Source organism: Suricata suricatta, chromosome 15, assembly GCF_006229205.1.
Source record: "Suricata suricatta isolate VVHF042 chromosome 15, meerkat_22Aug2017_6uvM2_HiC, whole genome shotgun sequence".
Lineage (NCBI taxonomy): Eukaryota > Metazoa > Chordata > Mammalia > Carnivora > Herpestidae > Suricata > Suricata suricatta.
The window spans coordinates 50,590,790-50,603,492 of record NC_043714.1 but is presented as its reverse complement, the minus strand read 5'-3'; the positions used below and the strand labels follow the sequence as shown (position 1 = coordinate 50,603,492).

The 12,703-nt window shown below is 38.7% G+C and overlaps 1 pseudogene; it reads right to left on the bottom strand.

Moving 5' to 3' along the window:
* Positions 1-79: 79 nt before the first annotated feature.
* Positions 80-2,859, bottom strand: LOC115279029 (annotated as a pseudogene).
* Positions 2,860-12,703: the final 9,844 nt, after the last annotated feature.

Genomic DNA, 12,703 nt, shown 5'->3' with positions numbered 1-12,703 from the left:
AAAGAAGTCAAATAATATAGGATCAACAGGTTAGTTTATCCACTGCTACTGCATATGATACCAAATACTCGGAGGCCAATGTTTATGCAATGTAATTGTATTGGTTTGGATTTTCTTTATCTCTTTCCATGTAATCCCGATCAATTAAGGATTCTATTCTCTTCTTAAGATCAGCAGGCTTTACAGGAAATTTCAACTGATTGTACACTTCTGAAACAAGAAGATTGTGGCTAAGCGTCTTTCTCATCTTCATGAAACAATTGCAGCATCAATTTGGTACTGTCTATCCTGAAATACTCTTTCTGTAGTGCTTGCTTGTTCTTCAACCGTTTCTTTCATCTGGATTTGATTGATCTTTATCCTGAAAAGTTTGTGTTTGAAATCATCATTACAAATGAACTTGTCACCATCTTCAATATCTTTGCCTTTTGGATTTTTTGCCAGAACTCTAGCTTTGCCACAGGCCAAGGACTGCAGTGTTCTCCTTAATTCTCCATCCTCTATTCCAGTAGCTTGCTTGATCTCTTCTAAACTGAACTCCTCTCCCTCATTAAACATTAGCAGCACCAGGGTTTGAAAGAGAGAGACCTGGAGTTCTTTTTTACCCTCTTTAAATTCTGCCTTGAGCACACAGTGTCCTAGGGTTGACTGCCACTGAAGTTTCCTGCCGCTGTGTTTGCCTAGGTAAAATATCTTGAAAATCCCCTGAAGTTTTACCATCTCTGGTGGTAAATGGACTTCCATAGGCACATATGTCAGCCAATAACCCATTGTCAGGATATTCACAGTTAATTCAATATTCCCAGGTACATTCTGGTTTTGCATATACTGTTTGAACTGAATCATGATGTCTTTAGAAAGTTCCATGTCTTTAAACATTCCTTCAAGTTTGCTGGTGAAAGCAGCTCCACATTCATGTTTAAGTTTGGACAATATTGATTTTTCAGCATCTACAGATGCACTCTTCCCAACTAACAAGCGCTTGGCTAAATCTTTCTTATAGAAGGCCTCAAAAACATCCTTACCATAGATAAATCTAAATATGATCACAATTTTATCCAACATTTTTCAAGTTCTTCATCTGTAGCTTCTTTGTTGCCTGCGCGAAGCTTTGAATCTACATACTTAGCTATAAGTTCAGCAGGTTTGTTTGGTCTTTTGTTAATGAATGTCTCAAATGCTTCTTTCATGGCATTGATGAATTTTTCATTTTTCAGAAAACAAATATCAATTATATGGTCAACCTTATCTTTAAAAGCCAGTAATTCTTGAACCATGGTTTTATCTTTTTCAGGATTAATTACAATAGTGTTGCCAAATGCCTTAATGTATTCAATCCACTGCTGCAAGAGAACCTGAACTCCACCTCGAACTCTACTAAAGAGTTGATACAGGAGAGATAAATCTTGAATTCGGTTTTCATCAAGGAGGTTATTTAAACCTTTCTGAAGAATTGCTGTTAAGTGTTCACCTAGAAGTTGTTTTTCTACAGTAGCAATTAATGACTTCTGGGTCGTCTGATCTAAGTAAGTAATAAGTCTGTCTGCTTCTTCTTCTAGACGTTTGTTAACATGATGAAGATATTCAGGAACCTCTCTTTCCTGCATTAATTTTTGGCCTTCAGCTGCAGAGAGTCGGTTAGTTTCTTCCAAAAACCATTGTTCAAAAGAATCCTGATAAATTTGCAAATCAGAGAGCATGCTCAAAAGGCTTCGGAGTAAACTTCTATCAATTGCTTCACCATTCCTTTCCCTCTCAATTAAGAGAAGAAGGCCATCAATTGTCTTATTCTGGACTTTCTGATCACTTATAATATGAGCCCTAAATAACACCAGTCCCATGTCCCAAATCGAGGGTAGCATTGAATTCTGAAGAACGTAAGTTCTATCCAGAAACAAAAAAATTCTCCTAATCATTATCATTTGTCTGCTGTGGTTTTGCCAGCATCTATCAATCTTCTTTAGAAAAAGAACACTATCCAGTGAATCCTCTCTGAACTGATGAATTTGTGCTTTGATGTGATCTTCACAAATCTGTCTCAGCTGTTTGTACAAGTTTGCAGACATCTTGGAGAAACAGAGATTTTCTACAGCCTCATAGAGTTCTTCTAAATTGTACTTAATTGAAGTACTATTCTGGATAGCTTCCACTGCTTCTTTCAGTTTCTGCCATGTTTCATCGGTGTAGTTCTCCGGTAATTTAGGTTTATCTTTAAAGTTCTTGATCACTAACTTCTTAGCAGAGCCAGGCTTGCTGTTAGCAAAGCTAGAAGTGGTGGTAGAAGATTTGGCTAGGCCGTTTGCGTGATGCACCGAAGCCACAGAAAAAATTAATATACTCTTATTTTTAAGTTGCTGCTGCTGAGATGTTGCAGCAGTTGGTGAAGATGAGGAGGAAGAAGAGGAGGATTCCTCAGCCATCTTCGCATCAAACCCTACAAACTCCAGGCTGTCTTCAAAACACAGCTTCTTCGGTATCGATACGTGGCTGGAAGTAGCCACTGAAACCCCCAGGCAGAAGGACGAGGTTGAAGGGGATGCCGAATCCCTGGGTTGTAAAGGAGGAGTGGAAGAGGAAGAGGTGGAATCAAAGTCTTCTCTCTTGTTACTACTATTACTGCTGCTGCTACTGCTGCGGCTGCTGTTCAACTTTCTCTTCTTGGCAGAGGTGGGCGGAGTGGTGCTGGTATTACCATCAGTGGCAGATCTGACCTCCTGAGCAGCAGCAGCAGCTGAGGGATTGGGGGAAGAAAAACCGGAAGTGACTGGGCAGACACTTTTCATAGCGCCCAGATCCCGAAGCCCCCAGGTCCGCAGGACTTGAGTGGGGGGGCTGGGGGAGGGAGAAAAGGGGGGTAAGGGAAAGGGAGGAGGGGGCGGGCTTTCAAGACCACATCTTCTTTTTAAAAATGTCCAAAAATACACTCACAAAAGAGAAAAATTGGAAAATATAGCAAGACAGCAGAGAAATATTGCTACCCAGGTAGAACTGCTATGAATATTTTGAAGCATATCTTTAGTTCTATACCTATCTACCTGCCCATCCATCATCTATATATATCAATAAATCTATCTGTGAACTTATACAATGCAAACTGTTATAAAATTAAAGTTTTAACTCTCTAGCTCAAGTATAAATTTTTTAATAAATGCACCTCTATAATATAATTTTTAATGGCTGAAGAATGTTCCATTGTATGATTGAATCACAATTTAATCAATCATTTCAGTACAACTGGATGCTTAAATTGTTTTTAATTTTTTTACCGCTCCAAACCCTATGTGATTAACATCTTTATAGCTAAATCTTCTCATATTCCTTTAATTATGTCCTTGGAAATTACTCTGTGTCAATATTTAAGTCTTTTATACATAACCTTCAGAAAGATCATCTCCAAATAACGCTCCCACAAATAAAGTATGAGAGTCTGTGTAAGAGATTATTCCCTTTGTTTGAGGAAAGTTAACCAACCCAGCTTTGGTAGGGAGTGTGTGTTAGAAATAAGAGTGTATAAACTGCATACTGATTTATGTATGTGTAAATAATCTTTTTCTAGATGAAAAATTACAGAGACATTTGGATTTTCTGCCTTGCTTGGTAGTCTCTTCATATTGCCTGTATTTATGGGCTTCATAAATAGAGGTCTAAATTCCTACTTATATGTGGCAAACCAGTCAAGATAGTTATTCGGCCACTCAGGAAAGCATGTCTTGCTCTCAGCATCTAGATAGTTTGAAGCTTTGATTAGTACCTAAACTTCAGGGTCCTGAAGTTTGGCTTACACTCTTGTTTGAAGAAACTTTGTCAGCTTGAATTTCAGGAAGTAGCAAAGTCAGATTTATAGGGGAAAACTATTTACATAATGCAGTGGAAAACCTGGTTTTCCATTCTTTATTTAAAATTATGGCATCAAAGCACCAGTGTTTCCAATGAGTCCAATAAATAGTTATTGCCTTAAAAAATTTCTAGCATTGATGATGATAGAAATGGGATATTGAGAGAGGTTGTGACATTCCTTTAAGAAATATTGAATGAAGACTTGAATTGTCATTAATGCAGAATTATTTTCTTCAACAGCTATAAGTATGACCAAAGGAAGGATTATGAAATCCACAATATGGAGTGGTAAGAAGACTGTCTAAAGATGGAATAAAACCAGGGAAGCATATGTGCCATAGGAAAAAAAAATCACTGGCTCTGCATTGGATTTGCATTATTCATTTTTTTCATTCAAATTTGTATTTAAATTCTAGTCAGTTAACATATAGTATAATATTGTTTTCAGGAGTAGGGTTTAGTGATTCATCACTTACATATAACACCCAGTACTCTTCACAAGTGCCTTCCTTAATACCCATCACCAATTTATTCCATCTCCCTTCCTTTTCCCTCCATGCCCTCTCGGTTTGTTCTCTATCGTAAAGAATCACTTATGGTTTATTCCCCTCTCTCTTTTTTACCCTTCCCATATGTTCATCTGTTTTGCTTCTTAAATTCCACATGTGAGTGGAATCATATGGTACTTGTCTTTTTCTGCCTCACTTATTTTGCTTACATAATACATTCTGGCTCCATCCACGTGGTTGCAAATTGCAAGGTTTTATTCCTTTTGATAGTTGAGTAATATTGCATTGTATATATACCCATCTTCTTGATACATTTATCAGCTGATGGATATTTGGGCTCTTTCCATAATTTGGCTATTGTTGGTAGTGCTGCTATTAACATCAAGGTACATGTACTCCTTCAAATCTATATTTTTGTATCTCTTGGGTAAATACCTAGTAATGTAATTGCTAGAGCATAGAGTAGTTCTATGTTTACCTTTTTGAGGAGCCTCTGTACTGTTCTCCAGAATGGCTGCACCCGTTGGCATTCCACCAACAGTGCAAGAGGGTTCCCCTTTCTCTGAATCCTAGCCAAGATTTGTTTCTTGTGTTAATTTTAGCCATTCTGATGGTGGTATCTCACTATGGTTTTGATTTGTATTTCTCTTGTGATGAGCGATGTCGAATATCTTTCCACATGTCTGTTAAACATCTGGTTGTCTTCTTTGGAAAAGTGTCTGTTCATTTCTTCTTCCCACTCTTAACTAATTATTTGTTTTTGGGGTGTTGAGTTTGATAAGATCTTTATAGATTTTGGATAGTAACTCTTTATCCAATAAGTCATTTACAAATATCCTCTCCCATTCTGTAGGTTGCCTTTTAGTTTTGTTGATTGTTTCCTTTGTTGTGCAGAACATTTTTATCTTGAAGTCCCAATAGTTCATTTTTTCTTTTCTTTCCCTTGCCTCCAGAAATGTGTCTAGTAAGAGGTTGCTCTGGCCAAGGTCAAAGAGGTTGCTGCCTGTCATTTTTCCATCCATTTGACAAATATTTATTCAGTATTTACCATATGCCAGAACTTGAACTAGATGCTTGAATACAGTGGTGAGCAAAACCGACATGATCTTGTGCTCACAGGGCTTAGAATTAAGGAGAAAATGGACATTAAGAAGTAAATATGTTTTTAGGTCCAACATGTAATGAGCTTGAAAGACTTCACTCCCGTTCTTACAGAAGGAACCAACCTGAACACCAGTGACTTTTCTTGGACTCATTAGAGAGCAGATGCCACAGGGCCAGGTGTCATGCTGAAATTTGTAGGGACAAGTGACCCTAGTGAGGTGCTGCTGAAATCTGCTTAACAGAAGCAGAAGTTAAACTGGCATCAACACCTAAATGGTGGTTTTGACAATCTTAATAGTTATCAATCTTCCATAAATCATTTATGAGGTTGGTGTATCATAGGATAAATGCAAACTCTAACTGTATTACAAGTGTATAAAATAACCTCACTGAGGGGATTGAGGGGAAAAATGCTGACCTAGGAAGCACTAGAAATGAGTGGAATCCACAAGACTCAAGGCAAAAAGAATTGTATAAAGTACTGTACTGTAGTTGAAAAATTGTATCCCACAGAAGTATGAATTAATAATTCTTCAAAAAAAATTTTTAATGTTTATTCATTTTTGAGAGAGAGAGTGAGAGAGAGACAAAGCACAAGCGGGGGGTGGGGGAGGGGCAGAGAGAGAGGGAGACACAGAAACCAAAACAGACTCCTGGATCTGAGCTGTCAACACAGAGCCCAATGCTTGGCTCCAACTCCTGGACTGTGAGAACATGACCAGAGCTGAAGTTGGACACTTAACCGACTGAACCACCCATATACCCCTTAACAATTCTGATACCACTATATGTGCATAATGACTGGAGTTAAAAAATTCAGTCAATGGTTGGCAGATGGTGGATTCAGCTTTCTCAGTCTTGGTGCAGGAAGTTGTAGACAAGCAAGGGGAGAAAGCTAGAGTTATCTCCATGGTAATGGATTAGAGCTAGAGACATCTTTGTACTTATTTTTAGTTTAATATAGATACAGATGTCTATATACATATATTTGTACGTGTGTATGTACACAGGCTAGTACACTGCTAGTCTACATACATATTTTCTTATTCTATCAGTTGAGAGAGCCTAGCATTGACAAATACTCCAATGGCAATAAGCGTGCCTAGCACCCAGCTCTTATTTTCTAATACCATTTTCAATAAAAGAAACTAGGACTCTTTGGAGAAATGGCTGATTCAAGGACTGTGGAGAGAATATTCATGATTAACCTCAAGTACCTTGAGGTAATAAACCTCAAGGTGCCAAAAGTAAAAACAGTCCCCTCCATCCCACAAAGACACATTGGAAAATCCCTGAAGAATTTTAGTGAAGGCATTGACATCATCTTTTTGAATGGATCTCTGCCTGACATATACAGTGTGGATTAAAAGAGGGCACGAATGCTTGTGAATTAGAACAGCTAAGAGGCAAATACAGGAGTCCATGGGAGCCCTGGACCAGGAGAGATGATGGTGAGCCAAGACATGGGGAGCAGGTGATAGAGCAGAGGGAGTTTGAATTCCAGTTCTGACGCTAACTAAGCCGAGTAGCAGTTTGAACAGGAATAAGTCATTGCTTTTTGCCTCTTAATTTCCTCTCTTATTAAAGATGTGACAATCAGGGCAAAATCCAACTCACAGTTATCTCTTTAAAAATATTTTTCTACAAATAAATTTTATAGATTTTCCACATCTATAGACAATTCTACAATTTTCTACAAATCAATTCCAAAAAATAAATTTCTAAAAATTAGCAATGTTTGACTAGTGTTTCAAAAATTGCATTGTTGTTTTTGTCATAAAAATTGAGAAGTATTTTTCCTGCTTATCAAAGCATCATGTCTGTTTTGATTTTTACATTTAAAAAAAATTAGTGCTGAGAATCAAAAACAGTATGACCTTAAACAGAGCAATGAGGAAAGGTTAAATGAGTTAAAATTATTTAACTTACATAAAAAGAAGAGGAAGTGAATCTTTGATGACTATTTTCCAGTGAACAAAAAGTTACAGAAAAAGGACATCACTAATCATCTTTCACAAGGACCATAATGAGAAGAAATGACATAAATTGCTAGGAAGGAGTTGGGAAGTATTGTTGAACACTGGCATGGACTGTAGAATTTCCATGCCTGAAATCTACAAAGCTAGATCAAACAGTAATTTGCCTTAAGTGTTTTGAATGTCCCTTCATAGACAGGTGTTCAGACCAGAAGGTCCCTGGCTGTCTCTTTCAAACTTAGCACTCTGTGACAGAAGGGACAGGTATCTTCTGATTCTTACTTGGTGGCAGCCACTTTTGTAAGGCAGGAAGCTAGCCAGGAGGATGGACCTTGACAGAGAGCCCCGACCCAGGACAGCCTGGGACCACCCCATTCTATGCATCAAGCAATCAATCTGTGGTTCCAACACTCCATCCAGGCCTAGGAAGTGTTAAGTTTGTTGTGTTTGTTACACTTGGGCTGTAAGCAGCCTGCATTTTTATTTGACTTTGGTCTCTAGAATAGAAACAATGTTGTGGTTTCCTACCTGATGCAGGTATTTCAAATACATCTTGGGGAAGGACACACTTAGTTGGCTAATTCTTTTATAATCCAGGCCTGTCATTCAATGTGGTGCCCCTAGGATCCACCCAAAAGAAAACCGATTGAAGCCCACATCCTGGAGTTTCCAGGGCCTTTGTCTCTGGTGACTGGCCCGTTCCTCCATTGAAGGGCCCTTTAATAAAACTTTGCTGTGCATTACTTTCGTCTGGCTGTCCTGTAATTCTTTACTGTGGCAGTGAAAAGAATGGAGGCTGCTTCCCTTTTCCATCTCACTTTCGGTAACCCTTTCATCATATTCTGTAATCCTTACAGTAACCCTATGAGTTTGGTTAATTTTTCCTGCTTTATTGATAGCAGACACTTCTCCTTCATTTTTTTCCCCAAACCTTGGAAGAAGCATCTTTTTTGGATGTGAAGGGAACACCAAAGGAGCCCTCCAAATTGCTTGTAAATCTTTTTATGTATAGCAGTTAAAGGGTTTACAGTCACAGACTGAAGGTTTGCAAAAATAAAACTTTAGGTTTCATTTCTGCTTGGTGGGAAAAGCATATTTTGGCCAAGGTGAGGGAGTTCAGTCATTTCCATTAAAAGCTGGGTCTCTGTACATGTGTGCTCACCTTTCTCTTATCCCCTGGGGTGGCATCTGGGTTAAGGCCTAGGTAACACCATGGGGCGGGGTGATGTGGGGATTCCATGGTCGTCTCTGGCCTTGGTTTTCTGTCCTGGTGGGTGCTCGGTCCCGTGGGGTCACGTCTACAACTGCGAACTGTCATTTCTGCCAAAGTTTTCAGTTATCTGGGGACCACGGTCTGCATTGGCCTTTTGTCAGCCATCAGCTTTCTTTAGGAGCGCTGTGAACTGCTGTGCCTCTCCTGGCATGGAAGAATTGTTAGGTGCTCTGTCAGCGGGCTTCAGATCTGCAGGAGACCTGGGGCGGGGGTGCTCTGTCTCTGCCTGCTCCTCCACGCTGTGGTGTTGCTTGGATGCGGGCTTCTCCCAGAGGTGTGCAGTTTCTTTGGGCTAATGCCTCGGAGCAAAGGGCGCCACCCCCCAAGCCCTAGAATTCCTCTACACCCATCTGCCGCCTGGGGTGTTGATGGAGAGGACAGTGAGGCAGAGGCCCAGGAGCTCCACCTGCACATCTCACTTTTTTTTTTTTTTTGAGTTCTTGCCAAATTCCCTGCTCCCCAACAGCCCATAAAAGATTGTGATCATCTGTCTGGGTGTTCAGAAAGCTACTCTCGTACCTTTACATGTTCTTCCCTGCTCTATGTTTTGGGTCTTCTAGGCTTTGCTCTTAATCAATAAAGCCAAGCTTCCAAAATTCCCCCAAGTCCATCAGAAACTTCCCACAGAAAAACCGAGCCACATACAAATTATTTTCTCTTTCAAATGCCTGGCTCTTGTAATGGAAAATTACTGTTTTCAGGACTATTTTGGAACAAAAAAAAAAAATCACAAAATTTGACACTTTTTCCCTTATGGATTGCCTTATATTCTCCCTTCTAGGGCAATAAATCTCAGCCTTTGGTCTGTTTTTAAGTAATTTTGACATTGAAACAGCATATATACAGAAGGAAAAGCACACAACTAACCTGGTAACTATAAAGTGGACACCAGTGATACCACCACCCAGAAATAGCACGTTGCCAGCGCCCAGGAGCTGCTCCACCCCTCACACATACTGTTCCACCCTCAAAGGTAACCACTGATCCAACCTCTAATACCAAAGATTAATTTTGCCTATTTTTGATGCCTTAGATAAATGAAACAATGGAAGATGCATTATTTGCATCTGACTTATTTAGCTCAATATTACATTTATGAGATTCATTCTTCTTATCGTGAAGAGCAGAAGTTTGTTCATTTTCATTGCCATACATTCCATTTCATGAATATTCCATAAGGTATTTATCCATTTCATTGTGGATGGACATTTAGGTTATTTCCAGTTTGGGGCTACCGTAAACAATATTTCTAAAATTACACTTGTAAATTTAATTTGGCACATACATCTCTTTCTGGTAAATTCTTTCAAGTGACAATCTCCATCTTTTAATTAGAGTGTTTAGTGGAGATACATTATTAGTATTTTAATAGTTTCCTATCTTGTCTTCTTGCCTTTCTCTAATACCTTTTAGTACACTATAGGGCATTCCTTCTCAAATTCAAACCAGATAATTTATATTCTTAAACCATTTCAGTTGTGTTCTAGTCCTCTGGGATTGAATTGCAAGCTCTTCACATGAGTCACAGGGCCTTCTATAATCTGCCTTCTGCACACGGCATCTTTGACTCTGCTCTTGACAAGCCTTGTTCACTTCTCCTAAGTGTGCTCCTTCACAAACCATTTCTTCTGCTATAAACCTGGTTTTCTGTCGCTCCTTGTCCATCACCCTTTACGCCCCTCACCATGACATTTATTTATTTATTTATTTATTTATTTATTTATTATTTATTTTAGAGAGAGATGGAGAGAGAGAGAGAGAGAGAGAGAGAGAGAGAGAGAGAACGCACGAGTGAGTGAGCAGGGGAAAGGGGACAGAGGGAAGGAGAGAGAGAATCCCAAGCAGACTCCATCCTCAGTGCAGGGGCCGATGCGGGGCCCAATTCCATGACCCCAGGATCATGACCTGAGCTGAAATAAAGAGTTGGACGCTCAACCGACTGAGCCACCCAGGTGCCCCCCTCACAATGATTTTATATGACTAACTCCTACTTACTCCTTAAGTCACAGCTTGTCATTTCTGAGATGACACTGAAGGTTGAATTATCACATTCAGAGCATGTGGGTAATTGCAACACTGAAGTAAAACATGGAAATGCCTGACCCGTCAACAAAGTTACCAAACTCTGGTTGTCCCATTTTAGGATGCATGTTAGCAAATGTGAGGTTCTAAACAATGCTTGAATGACACATACAAAGGAGCTACTTCAGTTGTAGAACAGCTCCTGAATACACCTCATTAATCACATAGCATACGTGACATTTTCTAGTAAGCTGTAAATTCTAAGTTTAGTGATAATAAGGAAACTAGGTAGACTATAGTTAGACAATTTCATAAAAAGCACTTGCCTCCTGACCCGAAAACACACCATTAGGTCTCATGTTTACAGAGGGATTTAACTGTGGCATCTCTTTCTAGGCATCCCCCAGAGGAAGAAAATAGAGTTCAGACTTGTAAATCCTTTCATGTTCAGCTTCCTAATATAAGCATTTCTAACTCTCTAAATCTGGTCACATGTGTCTGTTAATATTTTCAAAATTTCATGTATCTCCCCTCTAAATGGTTTCTGATGTTTTAGAACTTCTTGGTTATTGGTTTCCTGTAGCCCCCTCAATACTGTAAACTCCCTTAAGACGGGGATTGTATATATTAATTTACCATTGTATCTCTGATGCTCAGCACTATATCTGGGGCATGTAGGGACTCAACAACATTTGTAATTGTTAAATTGTTCAAATATATCTACTCCTTTAAAATAAGGTCATTTGTTTACTCAGAATGACATTGCTGGTTTTTCAGCTTGTCTGAATAAATTTTATATATAGTTAACTTTGATGAATGATCCTAGCACGGCAGGAAGAAAAAGATTCATGGGTTTCTTGTCTAAACGTTGTCATAATAATTAGATTTCATATTCTCATTGAATATAAGACATAATATGTCTTTGACCTTTCCAGATATATTTTATTCCCAGACATATTTCCATTGACTTTCTTTATTTAATTGTCCTTTTTGAGGGTCATTTTCTCAGTCTTCTCCTATTTTCCATCCATATCTATTTGCAATTTACATTTCCTTTATGTCTTTTTTTTTTTTTAAATCCATTCCCTTTCCTTAGTTTTTGTCACTTCATAGAGGGGATTTTAAAAATTATATTAACCTTGCATTTCAATTTCAGATTGAAATAGTCAGGTTCTTGTTTCTATCATTGGTGCTTTAGATCTACCTTTGTTTCACAAGGCTGACCTCCAGTTTATCCATGAGGTTGATAGATAAGATTATGATAAGACTGGTAAGACTCAAAGATTATGGGCTCTGCTCTTTCTAAATGATGTCAAAGCATCTCAATGAAAAGAGATGCATTCATTCATTTATCTGGATTCAAACAATGCCTCACTCAAATACAATTAATAATAATAATATTGAGTTTACATGACAGCTGACATTTTTCTGGAACTAAAGCACCATTCATGAAAAGAATATGGTTCTGACTGCTGTTACATGAGTTCTTTTGAATTTGACACGCTTTTGCTTTCTTGTGCCATGGGATCGGCCAGTTGTGCCAGGCCTTTTCCTTTTCTCTATTCAGATTATTGGTAAGTCTGTCCAAACAGCATTTGTAATCCAAGTTGGTCTTTACTAATAATAGTTATGTGTCTAGTTCACCTCTGTCTTAGGCCATTATCCAGCCTTATTAGTGGCAATGAAAGTAGTATTCTTGGTGTCAGTGTAATTATAATCATAAGTGCAAATATGGGCACTAAAATTATATGGTAAAAGTCAGCAATGAGATAGTCATCCAGATGTTTAATTTTCTTCAGATACTTATCAAATAGATACACAAAATTTAAAAATTTTGTAGAGAGCTCCTGGACACTTGAGATTCCCAGGGGTCTGCACATAGAGGTTGGAGAAATCATAGGTTCTCCTTTCATTCTGAGACTGGTGACTCTCAAACTTTGTCCCCAGAACAGCCTCTGCGTCACCTGAGAACTTGTCAGAAA